The sequence below is a fragment of the Furipterus horrens genome, unplaced genomic scaffold (genome assembly GCF_987537825.1).
Source record: "Furipterus horrens unplaced genomic scaffold, mFurHor1.1.pri manual_scaffold_12, whole genome shotgun sequence".
Classification (NCBI taxonomy): Eukaryota; Metazoa; Chordata; class Mammalia; order Chiroptera; family Furipteridae; genus Furipterus; species Furipterus horrens.
The window spans coordinates 56,455,127-56,479,717 of NW_028327182.1; the positions used below are offsets into that span (position 1 = coordinate 56,455,127).

The window sequence follows — 24,591 nt, forward strand, 5'->3', positions numbered from 1 at the left end:
GCACAGCGTTTTTAAGAACTGAATAATTTTTTATTTTGGGGTGTTGTGAGCTAGGTTGTGGTTCCCCCAGTGCTACTCATATGTTGAAGCCCTAACCCCCAGTACCTCAGACTAGAATGTATTTGGAGATAGGGTCTTTAAAATGGTAATTGGGGTAAAATGAGGCCATATGGATGGACTCTGATCCAGTATGATTGGTTTCCTTATTACAGGATATTAGGACACAGACATGAGAACAAGAAAGACCATGTGAAGACACAGTGAGACAGTGGCCATCTGTAAGCCAAAGAGAGAGCTCTCAGAAGAAAATAATGCTACTGACAACTTGATGTTGGACTGCTATTCTCCAGCACTGTGAGGGGAAAAAATTCTCTTGTTTAAGCCATCTAATCTGTGGCACTTTATTATGGCAGCACAGCAAACAGTCCATGGAGGTTGACCTGTGTGTTTTAAGATGTTTCACAGCACCCCTGGCCTCTACAGGTAACCCCCCAACCCCACAGTTGTGACAGCCAAAATTTCTCCATACATTGCCAAATGTCCCCTGAGGAACAAAATCTTCCTCACCTCCCCACTGAGAACCACTGTTTCAGATGGCCTCTGGTCACCTTTGCACTGCCAGTGCTCCACATGGTAACTGCTACCTAACCAAGTAGATAATCAAGTATTAAATGAATGAATTCACTTGCCTGGCTCCCCATCTTGGGTCTCACTGCTCCCTTGCAAACTCCTTTTGCTACAGTTAGAGTAGTAATTACTTCCAGTTTAATTTATAGCAGACTGAGTTATGACGTCCTGCCTTTCTAAAAATGGAGGCCTTAACTCAACTGCTCCTTGTGGTAGAAAGGCTGAAGAAGCCTTTTTTGAAGAGAAGGAGAATGGCTTAAGGACATTCTGAAAGTTACAAGCAAAACACCGTTGCCAAAGTCTATGTACTCTGGAAAGCTGGTGAATATGAGAAGTTAGTATTTTTAGAAAGTGATGTTCTAGAGGCAGAAGTTAACTGACCAAGTGAGAATGTTTTATAACTATTTCTTTTCCCAGAAAGGCTGAAAAGAATGAAGTCAGTTAAAAATAATATTTAGAATTTACTAACTTTACACTCTTACTTGGGCATTTATTAATATGAAATCTATACCACAACAAAAGTACCATATTCTAATCACTGCACTGAAAAAGTCAGTCAAAGCCACATTAATTCCTATTGCGCTTTTTTTTTCAGCTCCATCTCAGCACTTTGTGATCATCTGTGACAATTCTGTCTTGGACTTATTTCTATGTCTTTTTTTTTTAAGTATATTTTATTGATTATGTTGTTACAGCAGTTTCAATTTTTTCCCCTTTACTCCCCTCTGCCCAGTAACCCCCTTCTCTCCAGCAATCCCACCCTCAGTTTATGTCCATGGGTCGTGCATATACATTCTTTGGCTTCACCCTTTTCTATATTCTTAACTTCCCTCTGTCTATTTTGTACCTAACAATTATGCTTCTTAATACTTGCACAATTTCTCCATTTCTCCCCCTTCCCACTCCCAGTTGATAACCCTCCAAATGATCCCCATACCTATGATTCTGTTCCTATTCCGGTTTGCTTAGTTGGATTTTGTTCTTAGTTTTTAGATTCAGTTGTTGATAGTTGGGATTTTTTGTCATTTTAGTGTTCATAGTTTTGATCTTGTTTTTCTTAAATAAGTCCCTTTAACATTTCATATAATTATGTGTTGGTAATAATAAACTCTTTTAGCTTTACCTAGTCTGGGAAGCACTTTATCTGTCCTTCCATTCTAAATGATAGCTTTGCTGGATGGAGTGATCTTGGTTATAAGTCCTTGCTTCTCATCACCTTGAATACTTCTTGCCAGTCCCTTCTTGCCCGCAAAGTTTCTTTTGAGAAATCAGCTGATAGTCTTGTGGGAACTCCTTAGTAGGTAACCCTCTTCTCTTGCTGCTTTTAAGATTCTCTCTTTATCTTTAACCTTTGGCATTTTAATTATGATGTGTCTTGGTGTGATCCTTTTTGGATCTAGCTTGTTTGGGACTCTCTATGCTTCCTGAGCTTGTATGTATATTTCCTTCACCAAATTTGGGGAGTTTTCCTTCATTATTTTCTCACATAAGTTTTCAATTTCTTGCTCTTCCTCTTCTCCTTCTGGCACCCCTATGATTTGGATGTTGGCATGTTTAAAGTTGTCCCAGAGGTTCCTAAGCCTCTCCTCATTTTTTTCAATTCTTGTTTCCTCATTCTGTACTGGTTGACTATTGTTTTCCTCCTTATGTTTTAAATCATTGATTTGAACCCTGGTTTCCGTCCCTTCACCATTGGTTTTGTGTGGATTTTCCTTCGTTTCACTTAGCATAGCCTTCACTTCTTCCCTTATGTGTTTGCCATACTCAAGCATCTCTGTCAAGCCTGTAAGCATCTTTTTCACCAGTATTTTGAACTCTGCCTCTGTTAGTTGGCTATCTCCTCATTTGTTAGGTTGGCTATCTCCTTGTCACTTAGTTCTCCCACTGGAACCTTGGTCCATTCCCCTTTCGGGCCATATTTGTTTGTCTCCTCATTTTGACAGGCTCTTGTATTTGTTTGACTCTGTGTCTTAGGTAGAACTGTCGCTCCTGTTATGCTGTAAGGGGCAGAGCCTTAGGTTTTCTTGTCAGTAGGGGGCAACCTGTTTCACCATGTTGTGGTGCTGTATGTGGGGCAGGGGTATGAGGGAGAACAGTGCTGCTTGCTCAGTACTCTCCCCTTTTCCAGGCACTTCTCCCACTTTGTATGGGACTGGTGCCTTTCTAGTTGTTGCCCTGGCTGTTGTTCCCAGAGTGGGTGGGTCTGCAGATTTTCTAGGACCATGCGGGCCCTTTAAGCAAGCAGACTCACTGAGAGATTGGCAGTTTCTTCCTCCCCCTCTACCCCCACTAGTTTGCACAGTCAAAAACAATGAGACTTTATTTTTCCCAGCATTGGCACTGTGAGCTCTGTGGTCTGGTCTGGTGCTGGGAGTGCTCCCCAGGGTCCCTCCTGACTTTTAAAAATGTGTGACTGCACTTCCCGCCAGCCTGCCGCTTCCACTGCTGCTGCCATCACCACATCATGTCTTCTTTGCTGTGGCTCTGCCCACTCCTACCTGTCTGGGTGAGTATTTCTTCTTTATATCTTTGTTGGACTTCCACGCAGCTCGATTTTCTGGAACTTCTGGTTGTCTCTAGTTTTGAGGTAGCTGTATGTAGGGAACCGCTCCTTGTGGTTTAGGGAATTGTAGCCCTGGCCCAAACATGACCTGCCACCAGCATTCGGCTGTACTTGTCTTTGTCTCAACATAAAGCTGCACGTGGAACTTAACCAAAAACCACTCAGAGGGTTTCCATGGAAATTGGATTTTAAGAATGCTTATTATGCTTTAGAACTTGCTCTTCTTTTCTTATCTTTAATGTAACATAAACAATCTCTAGCAAGAAATGAAACCTTGCATCTAATGCCAGTGTGGCGTCAAGATATTTGATAGACCCTGACACAGACTGGGCACTGTGCCCTCTGTACTGGTACATGTAATCTGTTATTGTCAACTATACTCAAAATGCCTAAAAGCTATTGATAATTCATGAATTTTGACCTTGTATCTCCCATGTATATCCTCTTCAATAAAAGGCATGAGTAAAGGAGGTCTAATTGCTGTTCTCCCCTAGAAAAAGCAGCCACCTTCCTTCCCCCAGACATGATAGTGTCCTGGGTAAATTTGTTCTGCTGTGGTCATGAAACCTCTGCTGGATAGAGTAGTTTCCAACCTAGCCTAGGGTGTTGGAGGCAACTCCGCCTCAGTTGTGTTCCTTCTTGGTTGTGGAGGGAGACACAGCGGGTCTGTCTAGGCCTCCATCTTGGCTAAAGTCCTATTTCTATGTCTTGAAGATAGTTTTTATGTGATGCTTCCCAGGCTTCCTCTTTTGCCAGAAGATCTCTTATGATGTCTGAACTGGAACTCTTGCATTAATCTGATTCTGATAAAGAAAAAGTTTCTTCATTTAATTAATTATTTTTTATTTCATCTTTATTGTATTTTTTTCCCCATTATCATTTAGTCGCCTTATACTTCCCTCCTCCCAGCAATCACCATACTGTTGTCCATGTCCATGAGTCCTTTTTCCTTTTTGCTCAATCCCTCCACCCCCTAACCTCCCCCGACCTGCAGCTGTCAGCCTGCCCTCCATCAATGAGTCTGTCCCCATTTTCCTTGTTAGTTCAGTTTGTTTATTAGATGCCACAGATCAGTAAAATTATATGGTATTTGTCTTTCTTTGGCTGGCATATTTCACTTAGCATAATGTTCTCCAGGTCAATCCATACAGTTGCAAAGTATAAAATTTTCTTCTCTCTTTATAGCCAAGTATTCCATTGTGTAAATGTCCCATAGTTGTTTTATCTGCTCATCTACTGATTGACATGTGGGCTGCTTCCATATCTTGATGATTGTAAATAACACTGCAATGAACATAGAGGTGCTTATGTTCTTTTGAATTAATGTTTTGGGTTCCTTTGGATATATTCTCACCAGTGACATAGTTGGTTCAAATGGCAGATCCATTTTTGAGTTTTTGAGGTGTCTTCATCCTGCTTTCCACAGTGGCTACACCAATCTGCATTCCCACCAAAAATGCAGAAGGGTTCCCCTTTCTCCACATCCTCACCAGCACTTGTTTGTTGATTTATTTATGATAGCCATTCTGACAGGTGTGAGATGATATGTCATTGTGGTTTTAATTTGCATTTCTATGATGATTTGTGACATTGAGCATCTTTTCATATGTCTGTTGGCCATCTGTATGTCCTCTTTGGATAAGTGTCCAAAGACAGGTCCTTTGCCCATTTTTTATATTGTTTCTTTTTTTGGTGTTAAGTTTTGTAATTTCTTTATGCATTTTGCATATTAACCCCTTATCAGATATATTGGGAAATTGTTCTCCCATTCTGTGGGCTGTCTTTTTATTTTGTTGATGATTTCTTTTGCTGTGCAAAAACTTTTTAGTTTGATGTAGTCCCATTTGTTACTTTTTTCTTTTGTTTCCCTTGTCTGGGGAGATATATCCGATAAAATATTGCTACAAGCAATGTCCAAGATTTTGCTGCCTATGTTTTCTTCTACGACTTTCATGGTTTCTGGTCTAACATTTAAATCTTTGATTCATTTTGAATTTATTCTTATGTGTGGTATAAGAAGGTGGTCTAGTTTCATTTTTCTGCACATATCTGTCCAATTTTCCCAACACCATTTATTGAATAAACTGTCTTTAATACATTGTATTACTTGCTTCCTCTGTCAAATATTAATTTACTGTAAAGGTGTGGGTTTATTTCTGGACTCTATTTTGTTTTATTGGTCTATGAGTCTGTTTCTATGCCAGTACCAGGCTGTTTTGATTACTATGGCTTTATAGCATAGTTTGATATTAGGTCGTGTGATTTCTCCAACTTTATTCTTTCTCAGGATCACTGTTGCTATGCAGGGCCTTCTGTGGTTCCATAAAATTTTTGAAATATTTGTTCTGGCTCTATGAAATAAGTCACTGGAATCTTGATAGGAATTACACTGAATCTATAGATTGCTTTGGGTAGTATGGACATTGTAATGATGTTGATTCTTCCCATCTATGAACAAGGTATGTGCTTCCACTTATTTGTATCTTCAACTTTTTTTTTCACTGTCTTATAATTTTGTGAGTACAGGTCTTTCATATCCTTGGTTAGGTTTATTCCTAGGTATTTTATTCTTTTTGAAGCAATTGTGAATCATATTATTTACTTAATTGTCTTTCTGTTAGTTTATTATTAGCATATAAGAATACAACTGATTTCCGAATATTAATTTTGTATCCTGCTACTTTGTTGAATTCATGTATCAGTTCTAGTAATTTCTTGGTGGAATCTTTGGGGTTCTCTATGTACAGTATCATGTCATCTGCAAATAAAGACAGTTTTACTTCTTCCTTTCCTATTTGGATGCCTTTTATTTCTTCTTGTCTGAATTCTGTGGCTAGGGCTCCAGTATTATGCTTTTTTATTTCATTTTATTTTATTTATTCTTAGAGAGGGAAAGGGAGGGAGAAAGAGATGGGAGAGAAACATTGACATGTGAGAGAAACACTGGATTGGTTGCCTCTTGCAACCAAATCGGACCTTGGCCTACAACCCAGTCATGTGCCCTGACTGGGAGTCGACTGGGACCTTTTGGTTCCCAGGTTGATGCTAAACCACTGAGTCACAACAGCCAGGGATAGTAGTACATCGAATAAGCTGTGAAAGTGGACATTCCTATCTTGTTCCCAATCTTAAGGGGAACACTTGTAGTTTTTGCCCATTGAGTATGATGCTGGTAGTGATTTTGTCATATATGGTCTTTGTTATGTTTAGGTATGTTCCCTCTGTTCTCGCTTTGCTGAGAGTTTGTATCATAAATGGTGCTGGATTTTATCAAATTCTTTTTCTGCATCTATTGATACGATCATGTAATTTTTATTCCTCATTTTGTGTATGTGGTGAAAAATATTTATTGATTTGCAAATGTTGTCTCAACCTTGTATTCCCGGAATAAATCACACTTTATCATGGTGTATGATCTCTCTCTCTCTCTCTCTTTTTCTAAGGTTGGTGTAAGAATTAGGTGAGATAACTCATACCAAGTGCTTACAACTGGGCTCTGCACATCCCCATTTGGCAGATGAGAAAACCGAGGCTTAAAGAGAAGCAGTGCCCCCGGGGGTCTGGATTGGCCACCCAGCTAGTGATCTGCACCCTGCCCACCCTCCCATCCCCACCTTGTGGCCCCGCCCACCCACTGACCTTCCTAGGCCCAGGTGGGAACCAGTGGGGGTCACCACTGTCTCTCCTTCTTCTGCTTGTTCTGGGAAATCCTCAGGCTGGGGGCCCAGAGCAGAGCTGCGGCCGTGAACCATGTTCGGGAAACAGCGGCAGACCTGCTGCCTGCAGCACTCGACCCACCCTCGCCTTCCAGCCAATTTTGGGCAAAGATGCGTGAGGCTGTGTGCTCCATGATAGCTGTGAGTCAGCGCAGGAATGTGCAGGACGCTTTGTTCCCAGTTCTGTGAACCAAGGAACGTGCTGAGACCGGGGTGCTGCGGGGGCCTGACATCACTGCGCGGACAGCAAGGCCATGTGCGCCCACCCCTTCTCTCCCCACCCCCACCATGGCTCCTGGACCCAGGTCTCAGGTCCTGCCCTGGGGATTCCAGGAGACTTCGGGAGGCCCCGCCCCTCCCCACCCCACAGCCTCAGGAGCTCTGGTTCTAAATGGTCCTGGCAGCCTGAGCCCTCTGTGTGGGTCACAGGGGAACTCCAGGAAGGGCTACCCTGGAAAGGCCAGTGGGTGGCACAGAGAGGTGGAACAGCCATAGCAAGGCCCTGAGACTGCCTGGGGGACACTTTTTTGGGCCTGTGGCCCCTTGTGCACATTGAGACTGGTGTGGGAGACGAAAGCAGAGCATGAGTCTTTCAAGCCCAGCCTCCAGCTTGCTGTGTGTTTCCCCCAAGTCACTTTCTGTCTCTGGGCCTGGGTCTGGCCAGCTGACAAGGGGGTTGACACTGGCTGTCCTGCTCTTCCCAAGAGTTCTGTGTTGAGTAATGAGGTCTCAAGCCTAGAAGTACTTTGGAAAATGCAGGGACCTTGAGAAGTCTTCAGAAACTACAGATGGCCACACCAAGGCCTTTTATGTTCCAGGATGTGCCTGGATCTTTCTAAATGTGGTGCCATCTAATGATCAGAGCAGCCCTGAGTGGTGACATTGCTGCTTGTGGAAACAGGCTCATAGAGGTGAAGTAATCTGCCCCAGGTCACTTTCTAACACTGGCAGAGCGGTGGGAACTGGGGCCATGGGACTGGATCCCCCTTCTTCCTGGGCTGGGGGGAAGGCTGGCCTCCATGAGGCGTTGGGTGCTGCTGACGTGGCCAGCCCTGGCCAGCGCAGCAGGAGTTCCAAGGCTCCACTTTGGGTTGTCCTTAGAAGGAGCAGTGGTGGCTGGAGTCAGAATCCTTCCTCCCTGGGTAGCCTGGGGCATGTCACTCACCCCCTGGGTCTTCCCATTACTAAACTGTGGTTTTCCCATGTTACCTTCCCCTGGAACTAAATGGCCAAGTCTATGAGTAGAAGCTATAGGGGGCAAGGCAGGACGTCAATGGGGTATTGGGAGGGTTCTTTTTGGGTGGGATTTTCTCATGCACTCTCTCCATTTCCCCTTCCTTCATCTACAAGGTCCTGGATACCAGGGCAGAGTGCCTCCGACCCCACCCCAGTCCCATCCAGTAAATAGGCTGGAGCACTGAGGTCACAGTTGGCCTGGCAGCCTTTCACAAGAGGCCACCAGTGTCATTTCTGGCCTTGGGGATTCTGCAGTTGGTGGGGGTTCATTGGGGTCCTCACTAGCCCCTCCAACCTGCTCAGTCTATTCTGGAATTCTTTGGCTTCTGTCCTTCTTAGACCATGTTCTATGCAGGAGAGATAGTGATGACCTCTCCCCACCCCAGGGCTGACCTTGCAGAGGTCTTGTTCCCACCTTAGCACCTGCCCTCTCTTGGTACCCCAACATGGCCCCCACAGAGTCTCAGTTGGTCCTCAGTGATGGGCATTGGCAGAAGAGGTCAAAATCCCCAGATGGCTCTGAGCCTGACCCCTCCCTGTGGTGGCACAGCTGTAACCTGAAGAAGGCCAATGACGCAGGGGCCCAGGAGGCCCCCTGCCACCTGGGGCCAGAGATCCCTGTATCTAGGACAGTGCCTTTCATGCTTCTCACAGTGCTTAGGCCTCACTTGCAAACCCCCTTGTAGTGGTGGAGGCCTCACTGCTCAGTGCTCTGGGATCTGGGTAGCTCATTCACCTCTGCACCTCAGGTTCCACATTTATAAATGGGGAGCAGGGTCCCCTTTGTGAGTATTCTGGGAGTTACCAGACACAAGCGCCTTAGTGTGTAGTGGTTGCTGGGTCAGCATGAGTGCAGAGTTTTAGTCACTTCTGCATTATCCCCATGATCTCCCTTGTCTTGAGTCAATGACAGCACAGATCCTCCTGTAGATCTCTTAGGTTATAGATTCTTCTGTGTCCCCAGTGACGAAAACCACCTGGTATGGCCCCTCACAGCTCAGACCAGGCCCCTTCAGCTCAGAGAAAGACAGGGTCCTGCGACCCAGCAAGGCAGAACCTGCTTGCTGCCTCAGGGAAAGGACAATGGTCTGTGAGACTCCGAGGACACAGGGTGATGGGAGAGACTGGAAAGTGGGTGTCTGCACATGCCCACTCGTCACAATTCCTGGCACCTGAGAGCCTGCCCCAGCATGACTCGCCTGCCTGGATTCCTGCCTTTGTGGTTTCCCCGGGGCCTTCTGCTCATGTCCACTGGCAAAGCATCTCCAGCTGTTTGCATTCCTCTGCTACGAGGATGGCCACCTTAGGGTTGGGCCTGGCTAGGACAGCCCTGATTGTGGGAACATGCTGGCACACCTGCAGTCTCATGTCTCTCTGTACCCATGCATGAGTGTGCATATATGTGTGTGGCTGTGCCCTATGTGTCCAGGTATGCACGGGAGGCACTGACACTTGTGTGGGCATGCATGAGTCCATGAAGGGTGCACAGGCCTACAGGCCAGTGGACCTGCGCTCATGCACAATGTAGGGGGGGGGGGTGGAGGCAGGGCGGGTGTGTGTTTCCCATAGCCAAGGGCCCTTGCACATGTGAAGGTCAAGTACTAAGTGTGGCCTCATTTGGGCTAAGTTCACAGCTGCTGGAGGAAGCAAGAGAAGGGGGTCAGCATGAGGTCAAGTGTGGAGAGCCCATTTGCCTGGGTGAGCTGGATGTTTCCCACAGACTTCCTTGTTTAACCCTTACACCAGTCCCAGGATTATAAAAGTAAGATTTGAGGCTTGGAGAGGGCCAGTCACTTGCCCAAGGTCTCACAGCGTGTAAGTGGTGGGGCTAGCATTCAAATCCATGTCTGTGTGACTCGAGAAGCTGTCAGGTAGGACAAGAAGGGAAGGGAGAAGCCGCAGGGGCCACAGCACAGTGGAGACCTGTGCACTATACAGCCCAGGACAAGTTGTTCTCATGGGAGGCGGTAGCCTTGGAGCTGCCCATTCAGGCCCCTTGTACCCCAGCCCTCACCTGCTTTGGCTGGATAATCATAATAAACCTGTGTGGGTCCGTTGCTCTTTGCCAGGTGCTTGCGTAAGAGCTTTGCATGTTGTAACTCATCTAATCCTAACTCTCTAGGAGGCCGATGCCATTATTAGGCTATTATTATTACACTATATGTATATAACAGATATTATACCATATATATTATTTATATCCTACCATAACATAAAATAATAATTATTATTTTCCTTTTAGAGATGAGGAAACCAAGGCACAAATATGTCAAGTAATTTGCCCAAAGTCCTGCAGCTGAAACATGGCTTGTGCAGTGTGGCTGCAGAGTGTGAATGCCCAAGCTGCACCCACACTGCTCGGGCAACATCTGGTATATGCTCTCTTTGATGCATTGCTCTAGTTGGTTTGCTAATATTTTGTTGAGGATTTTAGTGTCTATGTTCATCGGGGATATTGGCCTATAGTTTTCTTTTTTTGTAATGTTTTCATTTGGTTTTGGAATTAAGATAATGCAGGCCTTGTAAAATGAGCTTGGGAACCTTCCCTCTTCTTGAATTTTTTGAAATAGTTTGAGAAGGACAAGTGTTAGTTCTTCCTGGAATGTTTAGAAAAATTCACCTGTGAGTCCATCTGGTCCAGGACTTTTGTTTGTTGGGAGTTTTTTTTTATTACTGCTTCAGTTTCACTAGATGTAATCTGTCTATTCAGATTCTTGGATTCTTCTTGATTTAGTTTTGGAAAATTGTGTGTTTCTAAGAGTTTATCCATTTCATCCAGATTGTCCAGTTTGTTGGCATGTAGTTGTTCATAGTATTTTCTTACAATCCTTTGTATTTCTTTGGTGTCAGTTGTTATTTCTCCTCTTTCATTTCTGGTTTATTTATTTGGATCCTTTCTCTTTTTTCTTGGTAAATCTGGTTAAAGGTTTGTCAATCTTGTTGATCTTTTCAAAGAACCAGCTCTTGCATTCATTGATCTTTTGTATAATTTTTTAAGACTATTTTATTTATTTCTACTTTGATCTTTATTATTTTCTTTTCTCTACTCACTTTGGGCTTTGTTGTTCTTTTTTGTTTTTTAAGTATATTTTATTGATTATATTGTTACAATAGTTCCAATTTTTTCCCCTTTGCTCCCCTTCACCCAGCAACCCCCCTCCCCTAGCAATTCCACCCCAAGTCCATGCTCATGGGTCGTACATACAAGCTCTCCCACTTCACCCTTTCATATATTCTTGTTCTTTTTTTAAAAAAATAAATGATTAATTATTTTAACAATAAAAAATAACAATCCCTCCCTCTCAGACTTAAGACCCTTTATAATCTTATAAAGGACAATGGGCGAAGGTCTCGAGTTCCTCTAGCTGCTTCAAGCTGGACATGGTCATCATCCTACCTACCCTTGGGTCCAGAAATCCCTATTAAGAATGGGGGTGTAGAGGGGAGGGTGGCCTTCCCATATAGGGAAGGATCGTGCAGACTCCAGGTCAGTTGGCTGTCCCCGGACAACGGCGTGCTTGATTTAACAAGCTGGCATCCTTGTTGTATTCGGTCACGTTGCGATGTAGCAGCCTTTTCTGTCTCTTCGTGGTTATAAGACTTCTCTCCAGCTAGTGTTCAGTTGGTTATTCCAGATGATTTCTCCAAAATTAAGTTGTAAATCCAGACTGGTCCTGGGAGGAGGTTAGTGTAGCTTCCACTTACTCCTCCGCCATCTTTGATCTCCAAAATGCTTTTTCTGGGCTTTGTTGTTCTTTTTCAATATCTTTAAAGTGTGAAGTTAGATTGTTTATTTGAGCTTTTTCTTGTTTTTTTGAGGTAGGCCTTTAATGCTATGAATTTCCCTCTTAGGACTGCTTTCCCAGCATCCCACAGATTTTGGATTGTTGTGGCCTCATTTTCATTTGATTCAAGGTATCTTTCGATTCCTTTCTTGATCTCATTGTTGACCCATTCATTGTTTAACAACATGTTATTTAGATTCCATGTCTTTGCATGTTTTTCAGTGCTTGTGATTGTTTTATAGTTTCATAGCATTGTGGTCATAGAAGATGCTTGATATAACTTCGGTCTTCTTAAATTTATTCAGACTTGTTTTGTGTCCTAACATGTATTCCATCTTAGAAAGCATTCCATGTGCACTTGAAAAGTATGTATATTCTGCTGCTTTGGGATAAAAATCTCTGAAGTTATCAGTTAGATCTATTTGATCTAGTGTATCATTTAAGGCCACTGTCTTCTTGTTGATTTTCTGCCTGGAAGATTTATCCATTGAAGTCAATGGGGTGTTAAAATCCCCAACTATGACTGTATTTTTGTCAGTCTCTTTATGTCCATCAAGATTTGCTTCACATATTTAGGTGCTCCTATGTTGGGTGCATAAATGTTTACTATGGTTATATCCTCTTGTTGGATCGTTCCCTTTATTATTATGTAGTGTCCTACTTTGTCTCTTACTATAGCCTTGGTTTTAAAGTCTGTTTTGTCGGATATAAGTTCTGCTACCCTAGCTTTTTTTTTTTTCATTTCAATTTGCATGAAATATCTTTTTCCAACCCTTTAGTTCTAGTCTGTATCTTTTGATTTGTGATTGGTCTCTTGGAGGCAGCATATGTAAGGGTCTTGTTTTCTTATCCATTCAGCTACCCTGTATCTTCTGGTTGGAACATTTAAGCCATTTACATTTTGATGATTATCGATAGATTCGTATTTAGTGCCATTTTATTATTGAACAATTTTCTTCTTCTTTTTTTTTTCCTTTCTCTTTTTCTTCCTAAAGCAAGCCCTTTAGCATTTGTTGCAGTACAAGTTTAGTGTTACAAACTATTTTAACTTTTTCTTGTCTGGGAAGGTCCTTTATCTCCTTTGATTTCAAATGATAGTCTTGCTGGGTAAATTAGTCTTGGTGTAGGTCCTTGCTTTTCATCACCTTGAATATTTCACACCACACCCTTTTGACCTGAAATGTTTCTGTTGAGAAATCAAAGGAGAGCCTATTTGGGGTTCCCTTGTATGTAACTCCCTGATTTTGTCTTTCTGCTTTAAGGATTCTCTCCTTGTCTTTAAGTCTTGTCATTTTAATTATGATGTGTCTCAGTATAGGCCTCTTTGTGTCCAACTTGTTTGGGACTCTCTGAACTTCCTAGACTTCTGTGCCTTTTTCTTTCACCAGATTAATGAAGTTTTTGATCATTATTTCATCATATAGGTTCTCTTTCCCTTGCTCTCTCTCTCTTCTCCTTCTGGTATTTCTGTGATGCAGATGTTGGTATGCTTCATGCTGTCCAAAAATGTTTCTTAAGATGTCGTTTTTAAAAAATTCTTTTTCCTTTTAGCTGCACTGCCTGGGTATTTTTTTTTTCTACTTTGTATTCCAAATCACTGATTGATCTTCTTCTTCACCTAACCTACTGTTTATTCCATCCAGTATATTATTTATTTCAGATATTGCATTCTTTATTTCTGACTGGCCCTTTTTTATAGTTTCTGTGTCTTTTTTCATGTTGTTGAGTATCCTTATAATTATTACTTTAAACTCTATCTGATAAAATATTTGCCTCCACTTTATCTAGTTCTTCTTCTGGAGGATTCTCTTGTTCTTTCATTTTGAGTCTGTTTCTTTGTCTTCCCATTTTGGCTGCTTCTTTGTATTTGTTTCTATGTATTAGATAGATCTGCAAATACTCTTGTCCTGGTCAACCTGTTTGGAGCTATCAGCAATTCACAGAATGTGGCTTCATCTGCTGAGCCTGTCCATCTGCAGAAAGAACCAGGCTGTGCACCAAGGCGGGCTTTTCAGCACTGGGCCTAGGGGTGGGCCACTGAAGTCTCCTAGAGCTCCCAGAGATCTGCGTTAGTCATTAAACTAATCAATGATATAGCCTCAAGCTCTACTCAGCAGCCCTGCCCAAGATCCATAGGGTGGGGCAGAGTAATTCCTGCAGGTGGGGCTATTGCTTCTTCTCAGTCTGATGCCATTCGAAGAGGAGTGCTTTGCCTGAGAAAGATGGCATCTGCAGTATAAGGAATGACTCAGCACAGGGATCCTGGCAGCTGTTCCCTCACTTCTCTCCTCACATTCACCAACCCCAGCCTTTCTTCAAGCTTCTAGTCCACTCTACTCTCCCTCTGCTGGAGTCCAGGGTAAGTGGCTGCAAATGAAATTTTTTGTGTTGGCCCTTTAAGAAGCTCTCTTGAGTCTCTAGCCCTCTTTCCCTGGCAGATAGAAACCCTGCTGCTTTTCATAGTTGAACGTTATCTGGGTTCCTTTCCAGCTCTGTTGCTGTAAGATGGAGAGCCCAGCTTGGGGTTTAGATCTTGCACTTCTCAGGGGGATCTCTCCAGCTGCTGCCTATGGGAGCCCAGCCAGCCCTCTTGCACCTCCTCTGCACTCCCTACCAGTCTTGTTGTGGTGAAGTGGTTTCTTCTGTCTGTTCATGGTTATAAGGCTTCTCTCCAGCTAGTGTTCTGTTGGTTAGTCAGGATGATTTCTCTACAATTTAGTTGTAGTTCAAGATTAGTCCTGGGAGAAGGTTAGTGTAGCTTCCAGTTACTCCTCTGCCATCTTGGATATCTGAAGCTTCTTCTTGAATATCAATACAACGAGAAGAAACATCAGGTTTATTAGGCTCTAATTTCCCTAGGGAGTCCAGTTTTGACTGAGAGAAGTGGTTACTGAGGGCATACATGGGAATTTCATTTTTATTATCTTCCTGTTGCATGCATTCGGGGAATAGCTTTTCTGTAGATTCATCTTCTTTTCTTGTTACTTTTTTGTTGTTGTTGACATTTTAACAGTTTTCTTATATCCTTTTTTGGCCTGATCCACCAGAAGCTGAAATTCATTGTGATGGTTTTTACAATATTTACTGTGAATTTCATCTATTTGCTTTTCTGTTTGGTCCTTCATAAAAACCATTATGCTTTCACTGGGTATACTAGCTTCAAGATGCATCCTAGTCTTTTCCATATTTTCAATTTCTTGAACTATTTTAGCAGCTCATTTAGAATGCAAAGCATCACCTTGGGCATTGTACAAGTTTTTGATGCCTTTTAATGAGCTGCTATTTCCTCGACTAGATAATCCATGCTGTTTCAGCTTTTTCTTTAAATTGCAATCTGATAGAAAGTTATATACAATTTTGGGCAGTGGCTTCCTTTTGAGAACAGAACTTATAAGGCTTTCCTTCTTTTCATGTGATAAACAGTTGTCCAAATGCTTATTAATATGATCTTCTAGAACATTAACCCCACAAACAGGACAATCCACTTAAGTCACTTGTTTTAAAGTTGATGTACAGGACGCCTCAGGAACATTAGCATCTGTGAGGCCTGAAGCTGCCTTTTCTAAGGAAGTTGTCTCTTTGGTCTTTGCAGAAGTACTTACCTCTTTTTGAGAGCTGAATTTGCTTTCATTCTTGTTTATCAACAACTTTGATGTAGAACCACCAGTTTTTCTAATCAAGAAATTTTCTGTTAACCATCTTCCTTGCTTTAAAGAATGTCTGAAGGCTACAGGAGTGTGTACTTTGATAGCAAGTTTCTTTGCAGAGAAGGAAGCAGGAGAAATGTTTGGTGACTCTAAGACAAACTGTAACAAATGATTCCGTGCAAAATTTAAGCTTTATACGAGTTCATCTATTATGCAGTTATTTTCTAGCTCTGTGACTATCACAAAACAAGCTGGACATTGTGTTTTATAACACAAAATTTTTCTTATACAGAGAGAACAGTAGTTATGTGAACACTGAGAAATCATTATTGTGATGTTGAACTATTCAAAGGAAATTCCATACTGCAGCAAATTATCTACTGTCTTCAAGACTTCTAAGCTTGGAGGCCACTGAGGCTCTACAGCTGTTCCAAAGGAGGCTGGGGGTTTCATTGCCACTCTAAATTCCCTACTAGGGCAGTGGTGTTTTAGATCAGGGCTCCCAACCCATTAGTGAGCTGGAAATTATTGGGTCAGTTTGAGCACTTAAAAAAATGAACCATAACAGAATAAAAATTGTTCTATTCCAAGTTTTTTATTTTTTAAAAGATTTTATTTATTTATTTTAGGGAGAGGGGAAGGGAAGGAGAAAGAGAGGGAGAGTAACATCGATCAGCCAGGGTGAAACTGTTCTATTCAAAAAATTTCTTATTCAGAGTACCTCACATAGCGTTTTGTTTTATAAAATGTTTCTTTTAATATGTGGGGTGTGTGTAAGTGTGTGTTTATGGGCTCAATAATATAAAATACGTTTCTTCCTGTGGGTTGCAGTAAAAAAATAAATTAGAAAAAATGCTGCCTTGGAGGAATTTTTTATCCAGAGAGATGGCTTTCTTTAAGAAGGTTTGGGGCATTCATAAGCTCCTGTGGCTGTGGAGCTCCCTAGTTTAAACTCAGGATTCTCTTCTCATGAACACACTGTTACAGGGTGGTTGGGTTTAGTCAGACCAGCAATCTGGGACATTATGGGGTTAAATGGCTTTTTGTGAGCTCTTCTGAGGCCCTAACCATCATTTGTAATGTCCTTTCCTGGGAAAATTTCATTTTCAGTTCCAAGGAAGCAACTTCTTGGTGAATTTTTTGAGCAGAACCCTTTTATAAATTAAGCACTGCTTTTGTGCATTTTCTGTATTATTTAATGGTAAAATCTATTTGTGCCTTAAGTTGTCTGTCTCATTCCTTTACCCTTTTTCCATTTCTGATAAAGAGTGATATGTTCTAGGAGCTCAGGATGGTCTGGGGTAAGTGATGCTGCTGACAGCACTTCTAAAGAGGGAGCCTGGCAAGTGCAGAGGTCGGAACATTGTGTGTCTGCAGCCCCTAACAAATCCCAGAAGGGTGTCTTGCACTTGCAATGATTTATAATTTACCTAATCCTTTTACTGTTGAAGCCAAGAGGTCTTATAATATAAAGTGCCCTTTATAAAGGCATGTGCACAGAGGATCTCACTGTTCTTTCAGTAGGCATTTACTGAGTACTCTTTCTGTGTCAGGCACTCTTCTAAGCCCTGGTATGGTGGTGAGCGAGCCCTGCCCGGGAACTTCTGTTCCAGGGAGTATGCTCTTGGGCCATCTTATACTCTGACCTTTTGGTCCATTGGTTTTGTTGGGGCTGATCTGTGCAATAGATTTACCCTTCTAAAGTGATGGCTGGGCCCAAGGACCACTGCCTCCTTACCTAAGTGGAGCCAGGTGTCAAGCATGTGAAAGGCTTGTAAGAAAAAATGAGCCCTAGCTGCTGTGGCTCAGCGGCTTGAGCACCAGCCTGCAGACCGAAAGATTACTGGTTCAATTCCCAGTCAGGGCACATGCCTGGGTTGCAGGCCAGGTCCTTGGTTGGGGTCATGTGAGCAGCAACCAATTGATGTTTCTCTCGCACATCGATGCTTCCTCTCCCTCCTTTCCCCTCTTCCCAAAAATAAATTTAAAAAATCTGTCTTGCTCTGATCTCTGAAGAACCTTCTTAGGAAATCACCTCTCCCTCACTTATAGCCTCCCAATTCTGTAGTATCTAAACCTTATGAAATCAATCCATGTCTCATACTGCCACCCTCCAAGCACAATTCCATATTAGAAAGAACTTATTTCACTGCCTGTTTTTTCTGAGGTTAAAACAAAATGTGTGATGGGAATGTATGCTAATTCTCTTGGGACTAATTAAACAAGCAGATTCAGGGAAAGAAAGAGAAGAATTAGGATAGTTAAGATATTAAAAACAGTAATTTGGGGGATAATAGTCATCAATTTTCCACTCGAGCATTTTTCTGAAGGGTAGAGGGCAAGAAGCATCTTATGTCCTCTCAAAGCTGAGACACATTTCATCATGAAGTTATTAGAAGCAAATTTGGTGTCCAAGACAGGTGCCAGATTTTAATTACAGTTGGCATTTCTGAGTACGCTTTTGGCAGAGGTGGCCATCTTGTTGGAAAAGCCATAGATTTTGACACCAGCAGTATGGGTGCCCAGTTGAAAATAATTTCCTCCTATTTTCATTATGTTGGTTGTAAGAGAACACTTCAGTACTTAATATTTAAACAAGATATTCTCTGTTCAGAGAAAACAGTTTTTCATTGGAATTGTCCTGGTGATTTGGTATGTTAGCTCTGGGGGTAATAATATCTATCTTAGAACCTTTAAAAAAAAACCCAGTTAAAACAATAAAATAGGATGTTTCATTACAAGAAATGAAATTGGCATACACTAGGTTTTCCATTAAGTTCCAGGTCACAGACAAATAAAGAAAGTATGTTAGGGGAAAAATATCCTTTTAAAAAATAATTAGGGAGCTGTCTGTTTTGTTCACCAGATGGAAAATCCGTAGTTGTGGGTGGTCTGTGTTGGAGAGGGCATCTCACAATTGGCAGGACCGTGTCTTTAACTTTTCAAGTCTTAGGACAAAAGTTTGAATGCCATTGGCTGTTCACAGGGCTCCAAATATGTTTTAGCTCTTCTCACACGGCTTCCTGAATTTTGCCAGTTTTTTTTAAAGAGCATGTAGGTAAAATTATTGTGGCATGCCAAAAAAAGTAGTTCATTGTTCTTTGAATTCTGAAATAGTATTACTGTCAGTCCTTGTTTTCTGTGACTTATCTCACTGTCAATACATTATGATGATAATCTGATTAGTGGAACTGCCTGTGTTACTATTTTGAAGCCCCTTTTTATTACACTAATGTATTCCAGAGCAAATAGGGTGGCCAAATGCAACTAAGGCTTAGGAAATGGTCCTAAGATTGTTATTTGTTGAAGAAGGATATTGTACTCTCACTGATGAGGTATTTTTTAAATTTGCTTTGATATTCTGATAAAATTATTTTGACTATAAGATAAGCTTTTTCTTACTGCTTTCTTTGGTTGGTAATAAAAGTTAGCTATCTAGCTTCTCTAGTAGTTTTCTAAAAACCAGTAGGTTTTGTTTTTGTTTTTGTTTTTTGCATGCCTCAAAGTATCATTTTTTCAGCCCCATCTTACATGTTGCATGGCTTTATATCTGCATATTGGACTTTGAAATGAATGTGTTTTATATTTGAATATAAGAATGTATGTTATGTTTATATTAATACTTAATTCATGAATTTAACTCCAAATGAAACACTGTTAATGATTACAGGAGACTTAAATTAATAAAATCATTTCAGATGCCTAAATGCATAAAATTTCAAATTGAGTGGAAAAAAAAAAAAGCCCGGAATGTAAATCATTTTTCTTGGAAAGCAAATGTTTGGCTTTGAATGTGCTATGATATTCTGTCTATGTGTAGTAAAAATGGCAATGATTTATTAGTTTCATATCCCCCCAGCACAGATGCTGCACAGTCTGTCCCTTTTCTGGGCACTAAACAGTGGGTTTTAAAAAACATAATTTCACTCAAGTTTTCTGCTTGTGTTCTGTGTTGTACTATTAATAGCAACCTTTGTTGTTTGTGCCAGCTCACTTCTAGCATAAGACAATGATGTGCAGGAACCAGTTTTAACTAAAGCCCTTTTTATTGGCACCCATTTTTCATGTGATAGTTCAGGTGCAGTACTGTGGATAAACCCTTAAAAATTATGTTGAAGGTAAAAAAGCTAAACAAGTGTAACAGTTAATAGACTTCAGTGAGACTTGCCTTTGCAATATCATGGTATCCTTGGTAAATCTTCCTTATTTGCTATTAAAGGTTGAGGAGGGGTGGGGAAAATTTGAAGTAGTGATGGAAGATTTAATGCGTTAAATGTTCTGTGGTTCCTCATGAAAAAAAAATTATTTTTCAAGAGGGACATAGAAACCTCAGGTGTTTGCCCAACTTTACCCTCATTGTCCCAGAAACAGAAACTATATCACTAAATTTTCGTTCAGGGCTGAGGTTGAATCTTGACTTAGCCAAAGGTAAATGTGCTCTTCTGAGAAGTTAGGTATGTTTTTCTGGTCTTCACACCCTGCAAGGCCACAGCTCTGAAGTTTCATGTTTTGTGGCTGAAATCTTTGGAGCTGTTCTTGACTCCATCCAGTCCCTCTGACTCTACCTATCTCCATCATGGCTCCTGCTGTCCCTTCATCACTGCTGTCTTGGCCCATCACTGTCTCCTCTTGCTGGTCCCTCCCCCTTACTGTCCATCTTCCAGAAGGAGTTCTCTGAATACAAAGCTCCTTCCTTTACTCTCTAAAAGTTTCAGTAGCTCCCAACACTGAAGAATGAACTCCTTACATGGCCATTCCATGTCCTTTATACCCTGACCTCAAATTGCCCTTTTAGATCATCTCCTTCCTACTCCTTATACCTGACCTCCAGTCATATTAAGATTCTTAACATGATGAGACTTGCTACCCACCCCACTCCTGCTCTTCCCATCTTCTTGCTGTTGCTCATGTTGTTTCTTCTGCCTGTAGTGCCCTCCTCTGCATCCCCCCCCTAGGTGAAATCCTGCTAATCAAATATCACCTTCCCCTTATGATGTCTTTCTGTCATCCATACTCACTCTGGCTAACAACCCCCTTTCCACTACATCCTTGCAGCTCTCTTCACGTGTGGCTATTGTCCTTTGCATTCTATTCTTTCTCTTATAGCAGATTAAACCTCCTGCAATGTAGCACTAATCCTTATACATGTTTGAAGGACTAGCACCAGTCTTGTGCCTAGTGCATGACAAGAATTTAATAAATTGTTTTTGAATGAAATGACTTTCTGTCAGTTAAGATTCTTGGTTATAAGCAATAGATACTGAATCTGGCTCTTTTAGGCAAAAGGGGGATTTATTGGAAAGATATGAGCACACTCACAAAATTGATGAGGCATCTGGGCATCAGCCCTGCTCCTCTGTCTTATCTCAGCTCAACTGCCAGACCGGATGTGCTGCCAGTGTGTTCAGTCTTTAACTCTGTTCAAGATGCAGAGTCTAGGAAGGACATGTCTGCATGGTTGAAATGGGTTCACCCTTTAGCCCTGGGAGAGCTGGGCACCTTGAGGATAATTCCAGCAGCAGACTGGATGAGTAGGATGAAGCCATTCCTCATGAGGTGGAATGAATCTTGTGGCCATGATAACCAATAAGTGTGCACAAGGGATGAGTCTTCCATTGCTAGTATGCAGGCACCCTGACTTGCTAGGGATTCTGAGCAAGCCTTTCTACTCCAAAGAGAATGAAGTTATCTATTACAATGCAAATATCTCTGGAAGGGATGATAACAAGTCCTGTCAGTTAGCATAAATTTACCAAAAGTAGAGCCTGTGAGTGGGTTCAGGGCATGGGAGTAGGCATGGGCAGATGAGCAGAGGAAGGCTGGTGAACGTACCAGTAACAAATACCACACACACCACTCAGTGGTGCCATACCCTCTTTCACCTCCATACTCCTCTGCGAAGCCACAGTCATGTTCTTGGCTGGGCTCTGGAGGTAAGGATACCCCCTGAAGCTTATTTTTCCTTATAAATCCATCAGATTGCAACAATGGATACTGCTGTGGCAAGTGGGAAGGGCTGTGCTAGCCACTTAGAGTGGTTGATAGAGAGGTGGGAGGTGTTGCAGTCATGATCTGGGTGAGACACAGTTTAAAAGATGATGAACGGGGTGGTGATAAAACAACATCCCCACAATGAGTTAGCTTTGATCACACATAGTAGAAGGGGGATGACACTGGAGAGGTGGATTATGTGAGCAAAATCACTGGAGCAAGAAGGTGAGCAGTGTGCCGGGAAAAGGCATAAGTAAGCCCCTCGAAGGCAAAAGTTTGTGTAGGGAGTGGTGGGAAATGAGATGGGAAATTCTCTTTTGGGTCAGGTTGTGGAGAACCTGGACTGCTTGTAACCGAAAGCAGGTCCAGCTGCCTGCCACTAGGAAAGCAAGTATTAGAGAGACAGGTGCTAATGTAAAAGCAAGTGGTTTATTTTCAGGTGCCAGCCACCTGGAAGAGAGGGATTCATGTCTCAAAGCCCATCTCCCGTCTCAGTGGAGGCAGAGGTTTTTATGAGTAGAGAGAGGGGAACAGAACAAAGAGATCAAGGGAGGAAGTTGAGATGTTCTCTATGTGCAGATGAGCACAGTTCCTTCTGATAAGGCCAGTGATGGTCTGGTGTGCCTCATCCGGGTTAAGTCATCCTGGCTTCACTTCATCTCAGCTTCATGTCATCTCAACTTCATGTCATCCTGGTTCCACGGATGAAGATCAGCAAATATCCCCGGGCTGGGATGCCTGAAGGTTAGAGTCTTTATCTTTTGAAGTTACAGAAACAATGTCAAAAGAATGGTGAGGTGGATTATAATTTCCCACTGTTATACTCTAGGCTACAGATTTTAGATGTTGCTTTGTAGGCAACTAGGAATACCTATAGATTTCACAATGGGAATATTGTGATGAATATGTGTTTTTAAAAGAGCAGGATTAAGTAACAGACCATTGAAGAATCTCTGTCATGAGCCTGGGAACAAAGATAGCTAAATAAATAAAATCCTCAGCCCTGGCCAGATAGTTCTATTGGTTAGAACATCACAACATCCTCATATGCCAAGGTTGTGGTTTTGTATGTCAGGGCACATACAAGAATCAACCAATAAATGCATAAATAAGTGGAAAAACAAATCAACGTTTCTCTCTCTCCCTCCCTTCCTTTCTTTAAAATCAATCAATAAAAATAAACATAAGTGAATAAAATCCTCTATGGGAGGAGGCATCTAGGAGGCTTGGGTTCTGGACTTAAAGCTACCACCAACTCCTGGGCAAGTGTCTGTGCCTGAGTTTAAGTTACCTGAGAGGTAATGATGCCTATTCACCAGTATTGTTATGATCAAATTTAATACTGATGTTTCATTTTAAAATGTCTGCTTAATCACTTAACAACTATTTGAAAATTTAAAAATACCACATTAGAAGCTGCTATGATTGTTTCTCCTTTTCTTGGCTCTTCATTTGTTCTCTAGTTTTTTTCTTTTCTATATTTTTTCTCCTTGCTAGTTTTTATTAACCTTCCCTTATACTTTGGAACCACATAATGGTCCAGATGTCCTAGCGGACCAACAGCATAGCTTTGGTTTACTTATTCTTTTTCCTGCTCAAAAGTAGATGGATTCAGGTGATGGTATCGTAGGCAAAAGGCAAGTGCCCATTTCATTTAAACACATTCAGTAATTAGTGCGTAAGTTAGGATATAGGCTTGGGTATTGTGATCAATAAGACCCCCAAATATTGTGCCTTTATTAGAAATAAATTCCCTCTCACTTTAACTATGGGTGGTGATGGAGGCCTCATATGATGGCTCAATGAGGACCCAGATTCCTTTTGTCTTGTGGTTCTTTCATCCTCATCATCTTACTTAAGAAGTTTGCTCAGAGCTGGCCAAATGACATGGAATGGAAAGACATGCCCCTTCCTTTTATGGGTACTCCATACATTCCATCAACCAGAATTTTGTTCCATGAATGCACCCAGACACAGGAGAGGATGGGAAATGTCATCGTTAGCTGGGCATCATGAGCCTCTCCCTTTGTCCATCCTAGTGGGCAGACAGTGCCAGTGGCAGTGTTTGCATCTAAGAACTGAGGAGTAGCCAAAGTGTGAGTGGGGCTGGGGAATGAGGCACAGAGTTTGGATGAGCAGGCTGGCCTGTCCACATACATGGAGGATTGAGTCAGGAGAGGGGCTGGCTGGGACTCCATCCTCTCTGTACCTGAGCCCTCAGCCCCCATGTGGCAAGGTGGGCCTGTCTAACCCAAATCTTCTGCTCTTCAGTCTTCCCTTTCCCACTATATTCTGCTTTCATGTCACCATAGTCTTGCTCACTATCAAAGTCTCCAAAGCAATCACTTCATAACAATGAGTGAAAGTAAAAGTAGGCAAAGCACTGAGCCTCCAGCCTCAAAGATTAGTGAGCCACCTGTAGACAAGTCATAATTTTAAAATTACGTGGTATTTTAACAAAATGAAGAGGCCCAAGAGTCCTCACTGGCAGTGCACAAAGGCAAAGCTGAAATGCAGGAAGCTTGTTTTATTAATAATAAAGAGAAATAACAGCTGATATTATTCTTACAGGGTCAAATCCAGTAGTTATAATATCTCAAACCTCATACTACTGCCATATGTGTTCCAGGCTCTGTACTCAGCATGTTAGCTACTCTGTGCCTTGGGATAGTCCTGTAAGCTTGGTCCTGTTATCATCCCCATTTTAAACATTAGGAAACATGCAGTGAGGTTAAGAAACTTGGCCAACGTTACTGAGAGAACAGGTAGAGAAGCGAGACTTGTGTACCTAGGCCTGCGTGACTCCAGAACCTGTGTTCTTAAGCATTAAGCTATGCTCAGCTGGCCTGTTTAGCATGGGCAAGGGGATGTGGGAAGTGCTATAGAGTCCTCATGGTGTTGTTCCCATGGAGATGCATACCAGCATCATCCCTTGATGATCCCCTCCCTCCTCCTGTCAGTCAGTGAAGATACATTTAGCCCCAACCATAGGATGGTTCTGAGATTCCTGAATACAGCATTTCATT

General features: G+C 42.1%; 1 protein-coding gene and 1 pseudogene across 8 annotated transcripts in view; one reads left to right on the forward strand and one right to left on the reverse strand.

Annotated features, from left to right (window-relative positions):
• Window positions 1-24,591, forward strand: part of CLYBL (citramalyl-CoA lyase) — a 337,517-nt gene that overhangs the window by 31,473 nt on the left and 281,453 nt on the right. The window lies entirely within an intron of this gene.
• LOC149996236 (E3 ubiquitin-protein ligase RAD18 pseudogene) lies at window positions 3,878-16,027 on the reverse strand (annotated as a pseudogene).